Source organism: Thermobia domestica, chromosome 3 (genome assembly GCF_964235325.1).
Source record: "Thermobia domestica chromosome 3, izTheDome1.hap1.1, whole genome shotgun sequence".
Classification (NCBI taxonomy): Eukaryota; Metazoa; Arthropoda; class Insecta; order Zygentoma; family Lepismatidae; genus Thermobia; species Thermobia domestica.
Genome location: NC_137456.1, coordinates 88,704,401 through 88,717,981, shown reverse-complemented (window position 1 = coordinate 88,717,981; position 13,581 = coordinate 88,704,401). Strand labels below are relative to the sequence as shown.

The window sequence follows — 13,581 nt, the reverse complement described above, 5'->3', positions numbered from 1 at the left end:
ATTGCAATTTAGAGCAAAACTATATGGAACCAACTTGTAAAACGTTAATTTTGGGGGATAAGATAGTAGTCAGAAGGTGATTAGCTATATAGTACTTATAAAGAAAGTGCTAGAAAAAAGTGAATGAGGGATTTGTTTTTTTCCCGCAATAGAAAATTTTACCAACTTATAACAGAAAGTACCACTACCAAGAGGTGAGAACCTCATAATGGCTCAATTTGTATGCAAAATTAAAGTCCTATATAAGTATTCTCATTATCCATGTACTTATGCAAATATTTGGAAATAGCTGCTTCTGACTTAAAGTCCAGTGGTTAGTTCATGACGAATGCCATCTTCCAAATAATCCAGATTTTGCGGTTTAGCGTAAGAAGGTATTTTCTTAACTCATCCTCACAGAAGGTTAGGGCTTTGTGCAAACATCTGAACCAATCTGATGATTATTTCCTGACTTGAATGTGGAGGGAAGACCATTTCTTCGAGAAGACCCATTATCATCAGTTTGGAATAGCAATTCTTGGTAGTCCTTTGGTACATTATACCTAGTGGTATAGCCAAACAATTTAACAACCAGTCCTATGCTTATTATAAATTAACTTAATATTATTACTATATGATTCCCATGATGATTATTATGGTTTTGTATATTACTTATATTATTATCTCAAGCATAAAATATCAGGGGCTCCATTTCGTATCATTTTGCATGAGCGCAACCCAAAATTTGTGTTTTAGACATGAAATTAAACATGCTACAGGAACGAACTGCAGAATTACATTTCCATTGATTAGATGCTGTAGGAAATTGAATGTCATGTCTCAATTACAGCATATTTCAATTCTTTCTTTAAAAGCTGGAAAGGAAATAATAATTACCAGATTCTCAAAAATAGTACTGTAGAATTATTATTATTTTATGTAACTGTTGGATCTAGAGATAGAGAGAGAGAACTTTAACAACCGGTTCCTGGAATTTGAGAAATTTTAACAACCGATTACGGTGAACCAGTTGAGCAACATTACTAATTATAGCAAGAGACCCATTCATGCTTCGCCATCTTTTTACGTACCTGTACCACTGAATGCCATACTTCGTACTGTGAAGTTAGCTTGGAACTAATATGCAAGTCGCGCCAGTTTTAGTTACTTTCTACAACTGCAAAGGTTAACATAACAATATCTCTAAGTTTCTAGGACTTTACGAATGAAAATATATTTCGTTTCATGAAAAAAACATTAATATTTACATACAATTCTCAGTAGGTACTTGTTTTCCACACACCCTGTATACGTGTGTTTTTTTTTAAATTTGTAAAAGCACTAGAATAATAGCAAAAAGTAATGTGTAAACAGCAGTGATCTAACTTGTCATCATTTTATGATATATACACATTTGTAAATATTTTGATTTTATAAACTCTAACCTAGTAGTAATATCTTTTTAGTGATTTTTTTCAAGACGTTTGTGTCCAGATAATGCATACTTCATAGTGATTGCAGTAGGTTTGATACTATGTAAACGTGTGACCAAGAATACACATATTGAAGCACTATGATGAACGATTCTAAAATTTTGGACAGCTACTCTTCTTAATAACTTCATCCATGTAGTAATTGGCTTTGTGTCATTTAAGAAGGGAACTCTAGGCAGACAAACCGAGTTTAGTCTCATCGTCACCTTCTTCAAACACCTGTCCTACATTTTGTTTCTCCTGCTATGTCGTTTGTTCAATCCCTTAGCATCGTCAAAGAAAATTAAAGTTAAACATCAGATGTATACCCAATACTTGATCACAGCACGGAACAGACCCTATAGATATTTTGTATGAATCTCAATTGTTACTGTGCTTGTAAGTGGTCCGATTCTGCTGCCACAAATCGGGTAAAATCGAAGTAACCTTTTGAGGGTTGGAACGAAAAACTGGAAGGGAGCATATTTATGTTTGTGACATATTTCTTGTTAAGTTTGCACCATGTACTTCGAATATTGAATACATTAGCCGCCATATTAAATGTTGTACTTGTTAATGAAAGTTACTTTGTTCTACTTAACATTTATTAACGGACATTGGTCTGTATCGGTTATTGTAAAGAATTGATGCTATTCAAAATATCATTTATTACTATTTCTATTGTGAATTCTATAGAGTATTATTTCAAGTTACTTGCTTCGTCCTTCTGATATTAAATATTCAGGCGCTCCGTATATTTTTTTGCTTCAACAGGGACGCACTCATGAAGGGAGTCCACCGAGTTCGGACCTCCCCAAAACTTCCTGATTCAATATACATTTGTACAATTTCTCAAGAAAACTATGGTTGTTTAATAGGGAAATGACAGATATAGCATGGAAATTTGATTTTACTCTCTTTATCTGTACTCTTTCTCTCATAGAAACAATGTAGTTCTATCATTTCTTTCTGAAAATATGGGTGGAATTATTTGACAATTGCTAATCGTGTTTTCGGGTGCAGAATAATATCCGTTCAATACTACTTAGACATAGTGGCTTGCCAACTCCCTCCAAAGCTTGGAGGTCTTAAAACAAAAATTCTGAGTACGTGCCTTGGCCGTGTGCACCAACGAAGTTCAACTGTTGAACGAGGGTCGTAACCAAGCTCGGTGAAAATGTTTGTTGCACCAACAAAGTTCAAGGTTAAGTCTCGATCAAATGGTGGATAAACTTGGTTTTAGCTTGAACGGCCGAATTTGGGAGTTTAAACTTCGTTGATCCAAGCCAGTGTGTTTACATTCAATAATGTCTTTGTATTCTTCCACTAATGAAATTACAATACATTTCTCGTGTTCGGAAACATTTTGCTCATGGTTTCATTATTTTTTCCATCACAATTACGACCACTGAAATTAGACTACTCACAACTCTATGCACACAATCTCGAAAATCGAAAAGACCGGCACGCGGTATACTTTATTCATTTGTTACTTTGTTAAACGAAGTTTAGAGACAAAAGACGACAATCAATCAGAGTCGATTTTATAAATTGACCGAAGTATACTTAAACGAGATGTGCTGAACTTCGACTTTCAATGGTGCAACAAAAATCCTGGAACTACGTTTAAACTTGAAAGTTTAGTGTTGAACGCGTTTAAGTGAACGCTCGTTTAAACTTCGTTGGTACACACAGCTGCTTGTGCTTCAAAAACAGGTTCAGGTGTTTAAACATAAACTTGTTTGGAACTTCTATAAGTATTGATTTTTTGTGTTATGAAGAGTTCCTAATCTTGAACTTAATTTTGTTCATTATCCAGATTTTACTTATTTCATTAGTACCATATCTACTATGTAAAGAGTCGATAAAGATGTTTGATTTACGAGTAGCTTTATTTTAAGGTAATTTCTATATTCAAATCCCTTACTAAATATTCAAATCGCTAAAAGTGTGGAGGATCTTAAAGTTTCTGATCCCATAGCATTTCACGCAGCGCTGTAACTTAGATTTTTCCTGGGGGCAAGCATTAATATTTGGGCCCCCAGAAAAAGTAGTTTTGGGCCCTCCCGCAAAATTCGAAAATAGGCCCCTTCTTTCTATCTTTATCTTACTCTTTGTGGGTCCTTCCGCATGCCCCTGGGCCCGTACCATACATGACAAATTAATTAAGAGGACAATATTGACTAATCTCAAAGCCATACGAATAAATATTATTTCTAGAGCCCCTAATAGTAGACTTTTATCTTTTTTTTACTGAAACGGGATCACGACTCATTTTTGTTTTATTTACCTTTAGTGTGCTGTTTTGTTTATGTAATGAAGTGAACCTGTTTGATGTTCATTTATAATTTCATGTTCGTATTGTATGTGGAGTAAGAAAATTTTGTCTTAAAGTGGGCTCCCCTGGAACGGCGGGGAGCTTCCCTAGGAAGGAGGTTCCCCCCTGACCCTCACAAGTTACGGCCCTGATTCCACGCATATTTTCTCACGAATTTATGTAGTATAAATTATGACGTAGAGACCTGTTTTATCTTTCCCTCTTCCTTTCTCTCTCTCACTGTAGTGCATGTCGTAAGCATGGATGGCATACTGGTTTTTGCACTTTCAAAGACTGTTGTTATTTAATAGCTACTTCCTAATGTTGCCAAAATAACTAAAAATATCATGTCAATCACAGACAGTGGAGGGAAAAGAAAGACAGGCCATTGTCGCTAGTAAGCTTTACAGATAAATAATTCGAACGCTTACATTTTAATGTGTTGTAGTGATTCTTTTTATATAATCAGTTGGCAACACTTTCTACCATTTCTATCAGCAGTTTTTTATATAATCAGTTGGCAAACTTTCTACTATTTCTGTCAGTAGTTTTCTTATATAATCAGTTGGCAACACTTTCTACAATTTCTGTTACGGCCGAGACTTACGTTGCGGATTATTCAACGCCCATCAGTGTTAAATATGGCTTTCCTTGCGAAAGTTTCTTCTAAGAATTCAGGGGACGAGTTTCAAAATATTCAACATTAATATTGTAAAATCTTTGCATTAAAACAGTAGCTCGAATTCGAATGTGTGCGTGTGTGGGGGAGTAGAAGTTTCTCGGAGATATTCCTTGAGTCAACATTGATCCCAATCATTCTTTCACGAATATCGTATCATCAAAACTGGAAATCGTTTTCAGAACCACTGAGGCTATACTACACTAAGCCATTAGCGCTGAGGTTTGAATCGTTGAGGACGAAAAAAATAAAAAAAAAAGCATTTAAATATTTCTTAGAACGAATGATATGGTAAGCGAGATCTATTCATGTGTCGGAGAAGGGACAACTATATACTTCAACTTTTAATACAAAAAATGTTCGAAATACACTTCAGAAATATTACAACGTTCTCGCAAAACAAATATATTTCTCAAATATTTATTTAGGGACCGCACATTTATTTTGCGGCCATTTATTAAAAAAATTGGACAGTAACGCAATCCATATAAGTTTTCGGACGAAATTTTACAACAATTTTGAACTTATGTATCATAAGAAAATACATAGAAATTATATTTTAAAAATCTGATAACATCTTTAGTGTCATAAATTCTTGCGACAACACCTTATTTTGTAAGTCAAAAACAAAACAAATTCGTTATTGCAAAGAACGCGTCTCAAAAGATTTTTTTAACGCCCTACGATTTTGCTCTGAAGCTAAGGTAGACGGTGATGATCAGTGATGATTATCTGAAATCATCACTGGTGATGATGATAATGAACCAAATGGTGTGATGAAGGAGGAGGAAAGAAACCCGAGAAAACTCATGCACACGGTGTTTGTTCACTACAAAGCCCTCTTGTCGGAAGCTGGGATCGAACCAGAGACTGCACAAACCAGAAATGAACACACTACCACTGAACCACTGCAGCTCCACCCCCCCAAAAAAAAACCGCAAATCAAAATACATGGAAAATACTACTTAGTAGTACTTACATCTAATATGAGACATTCGAGGATTAGAATTAAACCGAAATTAAAATTATACTTAAACACGATATTCTTCATCTTTCAACAGCTTTACGTGTCAATTACAGCCGGGAAAGGTGGTGTGGTACCGTAATTCAACTGTGTTGAAGGCGATATAGTGTACCGGGAAAGGGTCATTGTTAGATGGTCAAGATGGTCAGAGTGGGTCCAACTGTACAGATTGAAAACTATGCATCAGTAAAATGAATGTATAGTATAAAAGCTACCACGATCATCTGTTTTTCCTGCATGATCAATACGTGAGAAAGTGGTTTTTACAATACGAGGGAAAAGCTTGTATACCAATACACGCTTTCCTTTCATATCTACACAGAGAAAAATCCGTTCTCCGGACAGCGGTATATTGTACAAATATATAGTATCCTCTTGCTTACTATAGAAATCAGTGCGGAGCATACGTTATCCGTATGATACATAGGCACTGCCCTTAGATGTTACATCATGCCGTTGCAGGATGTCTGACATCTAACAGTTTTCCGTATATCACATGCTTATACTTATGTTACCTTCGTCAGCTATATGTTATATAAGTCCATTTGTATGTGAGATCCTGACCGCCTACATTGTTTCATACGGAAAATACGTATAGATGGAACACTTATACAGAAAGTATTATAAAACATGCGTTTTCAGTTATACGTCTCTGTACGTTAAAGTCCAAAAACTACAGGAATTACGCATGTAACCTATCTTTCTTAAGTACGCCACCTACATTTTTTCTCAGTGTATTCTGTCTATCAATACAAAGCTTGGTACACACATTTCTTATCCCCCATAGTATTTCTCGAGATACATTTGGATTGTGTGTTTTTACCCAGGGCCATTCCAGAGGGGTCTAAAGTTGATGGGAGGGATTTCTGGATGAATTTTCCCGACATCTTCTCAATTTTCCCTGTTTAAGTACGTTATGGGTCCCAACACATAGCACCTCTGGAAAGCTTGTTTCATGCTGAGGAGAATGAACTATAAACGATGATTTTCCGATGAACAGTGTTGATGGACTAGCTATTTCACTGCGAGTCTACAATTTTCTTTAATTAATGAACCGCAGAGACTTACTCCAATGTCCATGGAATCTAATTTTTCGTGCATGAACATATCTTCGTTATGTTTATCAAATGGACTAGGTGTGATTCGGATGTCCGGATGACACGTTCATGTCCGTTCCTTGTCAGTTCTGTGCTTCTTTCTGGTTGTATATATACACACCTGGGTATGCTAGATATATGCGTAAATTTGAATCTAAAAGCACTTGAATACCAAGTAGCACTTGTCCTTTGCAACAACGACTACTTGTATGGTACGTTTTATCGGTGCTGCATTTCATTACAAGATAATTCGTTTTATCGGTGGTGAATATTTGCGGTAGCTTTGTTTTCTTAGTCCTTTAATTTAGCGTATATGCAGAATTTATTTTTCCGTTTTCTTCGAAATGAACTGGAATTTTAATGCTGTGATTTTATTGAGTTGTTTCTCAAATCTATTTAAATGTCCTTAACTTCACGAAAATTAAATTTTATTTTAAGAATATATTATTTTAATACCTAAGAATCAATTTTAAATTTATAAGTAATGCAAATCTGTTTTAAAAATAAAATTAGCCTATATTTAACTAGACTTGAAGATGAAATAAAAACACATATCATTAAAACTCCAGTTCATTGCAAAGAAAACCGAAAAATAATTTCCAATATAAATCAATGATCTAAAAAATAATCATAAAGAAAATTCGATCCTCCTCCTATGGCATTTATGCTTGTTATCAAGTTCTACTTTAATAGAATTACTGTTCGATCTTCTTTGAAGCATGGATATTATCATGTTTGAACAAAATTATGAAGTACGTAGAAATGCAGGTAGAAAAGAGACAACGAAATGCGGATATAGCTATCAAACTACTTCATATTTCACAAAAAAGTTAATAAATTTATATAAATTCAATGTTACAATTACATTCTTCATATATTAAATTTTTATAAGGTTTTTCAACTTATGAATATCAACGTATCAATACTTTAATTAAAGCGTAAGAACACTATTAGATAAATAACAGAAAACATTAAAATTAGAACATTTACTGCTTTACAAAACAGAAAACCATCCTAATATAGAACTGAAGAAACAAATACATCTGTATTTTTCTCCTTCACAATCAATACACTTCTACTATTTCAGGATTCCGTAACTTGTCAAGTGGCTGTTTGTGACAGCCATTTATAGAATATGCATGTATTTCAAAGCGACGATTATGTAACAACTCTTTCCTGTCACAAGTGTATTCATGTGGACCAACTTCCTGTCCAAGTGGGATATCTAATGCTTTCCATGTGTCGAGCATGTCTTGAACAAGTTTATCCATTGATTCGCGAGTATGATAAGGTGTTGGAACAAGTCTAAGTCTTTCCTCCCCCTTAGGTACGGTAGGGTAATTAATAGCTTGAACATATTGATTTTTCTCATGTAAAAGGTAGTTGGAAATAACATTACACTTCAGCGGATCTCCAATAGAAATAGGAATAATATGCGATGACGTTGGTAACACTGGAAGAGAAGCTTCAAGAAGTGCTTTTCGCAAATATTGAACATTTTGCTGGTGACACTCTCTGAGATGTTGTCCTTCTATAGACTTAAGTATATGTACTGCCATTAACGAACCGGCTAGTACTGTAGGTGGAAGTGATGTTGTGAATATGAATCCTGCTGCATAGCTTCGAATCATGTCCACAAAATTAGTGCTTGAAGCTATGTAGCCACCAACATTACCAAACGCTTTGCCTAAAGTACCCGATATTACATCCATTTTATGAAGTTGATCTTCCTGCTCTCCAATTCCTGCTCCATGTTTCCCATAAAGTCCAACTGCATGAACTTCGTCAATAAATGTTAAGGCGCCATAATTGTGACATATATCAAGCAATTCTTTTAGGGGAGAAATGTCACCAGACATCGAGTGAACAGTCTCGAAAGCAACACATTTTGGTACACTTTTTCTTAGCTCTGAAAGCTGTTGTGTTAAATCGTAAATATCATTATGACGATAAATATGTTTTACAGCTTTACTTCTGCGAATTCCTTGAATCATTGATGCATGATTACCAGAGTCAGAGAAAATATGACAGTTTGGAAGAAGCTGCAGAAGTGTATAAAGAGTAGAATCATTTGCCACAAAGCAGGAAGAAAAAAGTAAAGCTGCTTCTTTGTTATGGAGAGAAGCTAATTCGCTTTCGAGAGCTTCATGATAAAGAGAATTTCCCGATATGTTTCTTGTACCCCCAGCGCCAGCTCCATGCTGTTTAAGAGCTTGACACACAGCTTCCTTAACTTTTGGGTGACACGACATTCCAAGGTAGTCGTTAGAACACCAAACATCTATCGGAGTTACTCCACAAGTATATTCGTAAGCAGAAGGAAATCTTTCAGCTAATCTATTTACCTTTTTAAAAACTCTGTACAAATGTTCTTGTTTTTTCTTCACTATTTGTTCATGAAAGAAATTGTCATAGGGATATGTGGGGTCATTATCCTTTACACGTTCTTCAATAACATCATCTTTGACCTCTTTGCTTGCTTCCTTAATGACAGATGGCGATGACTTCTTTACCTTTGCAAGAAATGGACACTTCTTTGTAACAGCAACTAGATCATTAGCTGGTTTAGTTTTGTTTTTCAATAGCCTTGACATTACTGGACATTGATCTCCGAACTTCCTAAACAAAGTTGCTCCGTAATTCCGTACATAACGTACAGAGAAATGAGATAGAAATGGACAAGGCATTGCTAGTTAAATTACTAATCAACACTCAAGATACAAGAGCTCAGCAAACTTGAAGTATAAGTAATAACAGATCACATAGCCTAACGGTAATACTAAACTTTTTCTCTCAATCACAAACATACATGTATGAGCACGTCATTTAGTTTTGATATCACAGACTAAAGATGTCTTCTTTTATTCTTCTTTTCTTTCATAATCTCAATTGAGGTTTTATATTTTTAGGTACCGACCTAGGTTCCTGTCAGCTTTATCACTAACACTATTATTAATCATTATTTTTTCATAGTCTATACAATGTAAAATTGATTAAGGTAATAGTATACATGAGAACCCCCTGTCTTCCGTGCACGAGGATACTTCATATTATATATTTATACGTTACCAAATTAAATCACTGCGCTGTCTTCATTATATGTGCTTAACATTCTATTTTTACTTTCTAGAATAAATTTGGTTGATTTCGGTTCGAAAAATGTTAAATATTTTTAAATTTATATCGTGATGCAGACCAAAATCCTTGTTGCATATAATGTAATGCGCTATAGCATATAAAGTACAAGGGCAAATAGGTACGTTCTTTTTTATTTTCGTATCAGTGGATAAGTAAATGAAAGTGGGTTTGTTACCCCCTTTCTAAGTTCGTAGATACTCAATGAGTAATCCCTAAAAGTATTAGCGTCCAGCTCCTTCTGGAACTCAGACGGTCTTACGTATACTATATCCTTGATTAAAATAATGCGTAATGATGAATGATAAGGTAATTAACTATAGAGGACATAATATATTTTCTTCTTTCGTAGATACTGAGAGTGTACTGTATTTTTGCTTGTGACTTTTTGAAATGATTTCTTGCTCAAGCGATTGTTACACTCACATGATTTTGACTAATTGTACATGTAAGGACGCGAATCAAAAATATGGAGGACACTTCATAACGATATACTATTTCTTTAGAGAAACAATCTTTAGTGCTTTCTTTTGCAGACTTCTCATTTCACAGCAAATACTTGCAAAAATATAAAATCGTGGATGTTACAACTTAATTGCTACTAATAGCTATATTATTTCGGTGCTGTTCCAATTTAGGTAAACAAAGATTAGTAAACTTTACGGAAGAAATGTGTTATATTAGTTTGGAAGACTAATGTATAAGTGCTCGAAACATATCGGGATCTTATATCTCACATGCAAAATACGGTAGAAATACGAATGCAAAAAGTGCTCCTTACCATGTCATCCTCCATAAGGAACCTATGATGAAGTGAAGTGTTATGTGAAGTCAGTGTACAAAGGGATTGTAGTAGTGTCGCAATGCTTTGCCACACGCAAGGCACGTGTTTTTAACTCTTATAAAGTGTTTTCCCACTATCCTCGTTTATGTGTATACCTAGAATCACTAACGTACCCGCTCCCTACGGACATACCCCCACCATACCTTGGGTTCCCCAGCTTCCCTCCTGCTCTGACTAGGTTAGATAGACTTCTCGTTTTTTAGTGGCCACGTACCGCAAGTTTTTAAGTGATTTTTTGCACTGTAGTTTTTATTACATAAGTCACCATGCTGTATTTACACTCATAACAGGTAAGCCTTTCTAAAGTGAATCTACACCTAATATTGAAATTCTCCTGTAAGAGTAATTTTCTAAGGTAGTAGGAGTGAAATTCCTGATGAAAGAAGGGAATATATCATAAATGGAATGCAAGTATGTTTATCCAAACTGGGGCTGCACGATTGTTTCTTTACCGAAATCATCTATTATTTGGACTTTCAAGCTCTTATTTTGTTAGTGTCTTTTAGATGTGTTTACATAGGATACGTGGTCAACGAGTCAAGCATTAGTTTCGTTATTTTTCTGAATAGTTATTAGATATAGAACTATAATTATAGTTCTATTAGTTATAGAACTATAATTAGGATAATTTCAATGTTATTAGAGCAAATCTCTATATGTATTTCTAATGTATACAAACATTTTTAGGCTTCACAAAATAATATTTTCATTCCATTAGAGTGTAACATGACTGGACTATCGGATCCTGCAGTAATGTAAATATGGTGGACATATTATAATATATTCAAGTAATGAAGGTTATATCATATTGTAACACAGCTCCATAATACGACAAACACGTTCAATTTGGAGTCGGCTTAACGCTTGTCTTATGCAGCATCTAGTGACTATTATACGTACTAAATCTATGTCAAACTTGAAGTCCATTTTTCATCTTTGTTTAATACCGCGAGACCAAAGTACTTTCTTAAAAGATACCTTGAACCTTTCACATTTTACAATAGCGCGAAGGAGCTTGAGAACCCAGGCCAAAGGCACTGTGTAAAATAAATGTGTTTACTTTCGTTGAGGAGGGGGCTTCGAACTTCTTTACTATCTTGCCTTGTTTACAAAGCTCTTGCTACAAGATCAGATACTTCCCACGGATTGACATGAAATGTCGCTTTTAAAGAGCACATTCTTTACAAAAATAAGAGCCCTTTTCTTCCTTCTTTTTCTTTTAAGATATATATCAAGTAAATGCCATTAGTAAGTTGTCAATTTAGGAAATATATTTACATTTTCTGACGGAAACTAGAAGAGAAAAAGAAGTATGTTTTTATCATTGCAACAAAGAATAGAGTAATGAAATACACAGCTAGGAAAAGAACAATAGATACGGGCCGCTGTACTAAATTTTTCTCTCCGTCCATTTTTATGAAACCATACCACTGGCCGAGATTCCCAGAATATTGCATTGGTTTTCCACTATCAATCGAAAAGTTGGTGATTCGGATTATTTTTACATTCCCGAACGCATATTCAAAATAGTACATTAAGTGTTGAATTATATAATTTTTGGAAACTTCTTACAAAATTGAGAGCTTGGAAAATGGGGTGGTAGTATTAAATAATGTAAATTTTAAAATACAAGACGAGTTATCTCATTTTTGCCCAATTTGTAATTCCGTATGATACTGACATAAGCTTGGTTTGTAGGCTATATCTATAGCATTGAGTGTGAATATAGTAATAAGCTAATTATACTGTAAGTCGGACTCCGACTTACAATATAATTAGCCTATTAGTATATTCACACTCAATGCTATAGCTGGGGGCAAGGTGGGGCACTTGCCCCCCCTAAGGGGAAATTTTACTTGGGAATATCGAAAACCCAATAGAATTTTTACATTGGTTACAGCAAAATTGGAAACTATATTTGAAACGTTGCTAATATTTGCTTCCCCCCTTGGAAAACACAACATGGGCGCCCTTGAGTCGGAGATAGCCAAACCGTCGATCGCGAGGTACTAGTAACGCGTGGGGACATTTTCAGTAGATCACGTTAGTGCTCCGGTTGGCTAACCTTGATTTTTCCACTGAGTTGACGCTAACGACAGGGGGCGCTGACGACAATAATTGCTTGTTTCTTCCGCGCAAGTGCCATTGTCAGCCTTATCTCACAGTTGATTGTAGACAAATAACTACGCGTGGGGTTGTGCACGTTGTTTTTCGTGTGTATATTAGACATTTGTTAACTTGGATAATTTGATTTCATATTTACTAGAAATGCAAGTGTATAGGCAATAAACAAATGTAAGTTTTTTTTTTTTTTAAGTTGGTAGTTCTTTTGGTTGGTAGCTCACAGAAGGATTTGAAAACGGCACGGTAGCACAAAAGCTCATGAGTTTGGCGACCACTGCTCTAAATGTTAACATGGTGAAAAGCATACTAGATCTACACATTCAGTACTGAAAGATAGCAATGAGGCCTATTCCGGAAGAAGGGCACATAGACCGTTTCCGTGAATGGAGAAAATGAGCCTTAAAGATTTTATTAGAGCATATGTTATTGTTATATGCTCTGATAAAATCTTTAAGGCTCATTTTCTCCATTCACGGAAACGGTCTATGTACCCTTCTTCCGGAATAGGCCTCAATTATGTTATGACATTTAAGGGTCTTAAGAAAAAAAATACACAATGTTACTGTTTTTGTCACATGAGGAATGATGAAGATGAGGCTAACACTGACACATTATGCTCTGAACTCATTTCTCATGGGATTGTAATTCCCACTATTTCTTGGTGCAGAATAAATATTCTCGGCTTGTGTTGTCAGGAGCATCTTTCCCAAGAGCTCAGATAGATCTAAAGAGCCGGAAGAGGTGGAAACATCATTGCCAGCTTCTGAATCGTCTTTGTTTCTTGTCAAATTTATTTTTTCCTTCATTGTGACAGTTGCATATGTTCTTGTCGTTTCACACCCTTTGATGTTGTTTCCACTGGAACCTGGACCTTCTTTGTTTGCAGTCTTTGACAATGCATTCTGTTTAG

At 35.2% G+C, this 13,581-nt stretch overlaps 1 protein-coding gene and 1 pseudogene across 2 annotated transcripts in view; both read right to left on the bottom strand.

The window, feature by feature from the left end:
* Eip63F-1 (Ecdysone-induced protein 63F 1) overlaps positions 1-13,581 on the bottom strand; it is a 373,190-nt gene that overhangs the window by 68,057 nt on the left and 291,552 nt on the right. The window lies entirely within an intron of this gene.
* Positions 7,460-9,404, bottom strand: LOC145680590 (5-aminolevulinate synthase, erythroid-specific, mitochondrial pseudogene; annotated as a pseudogene).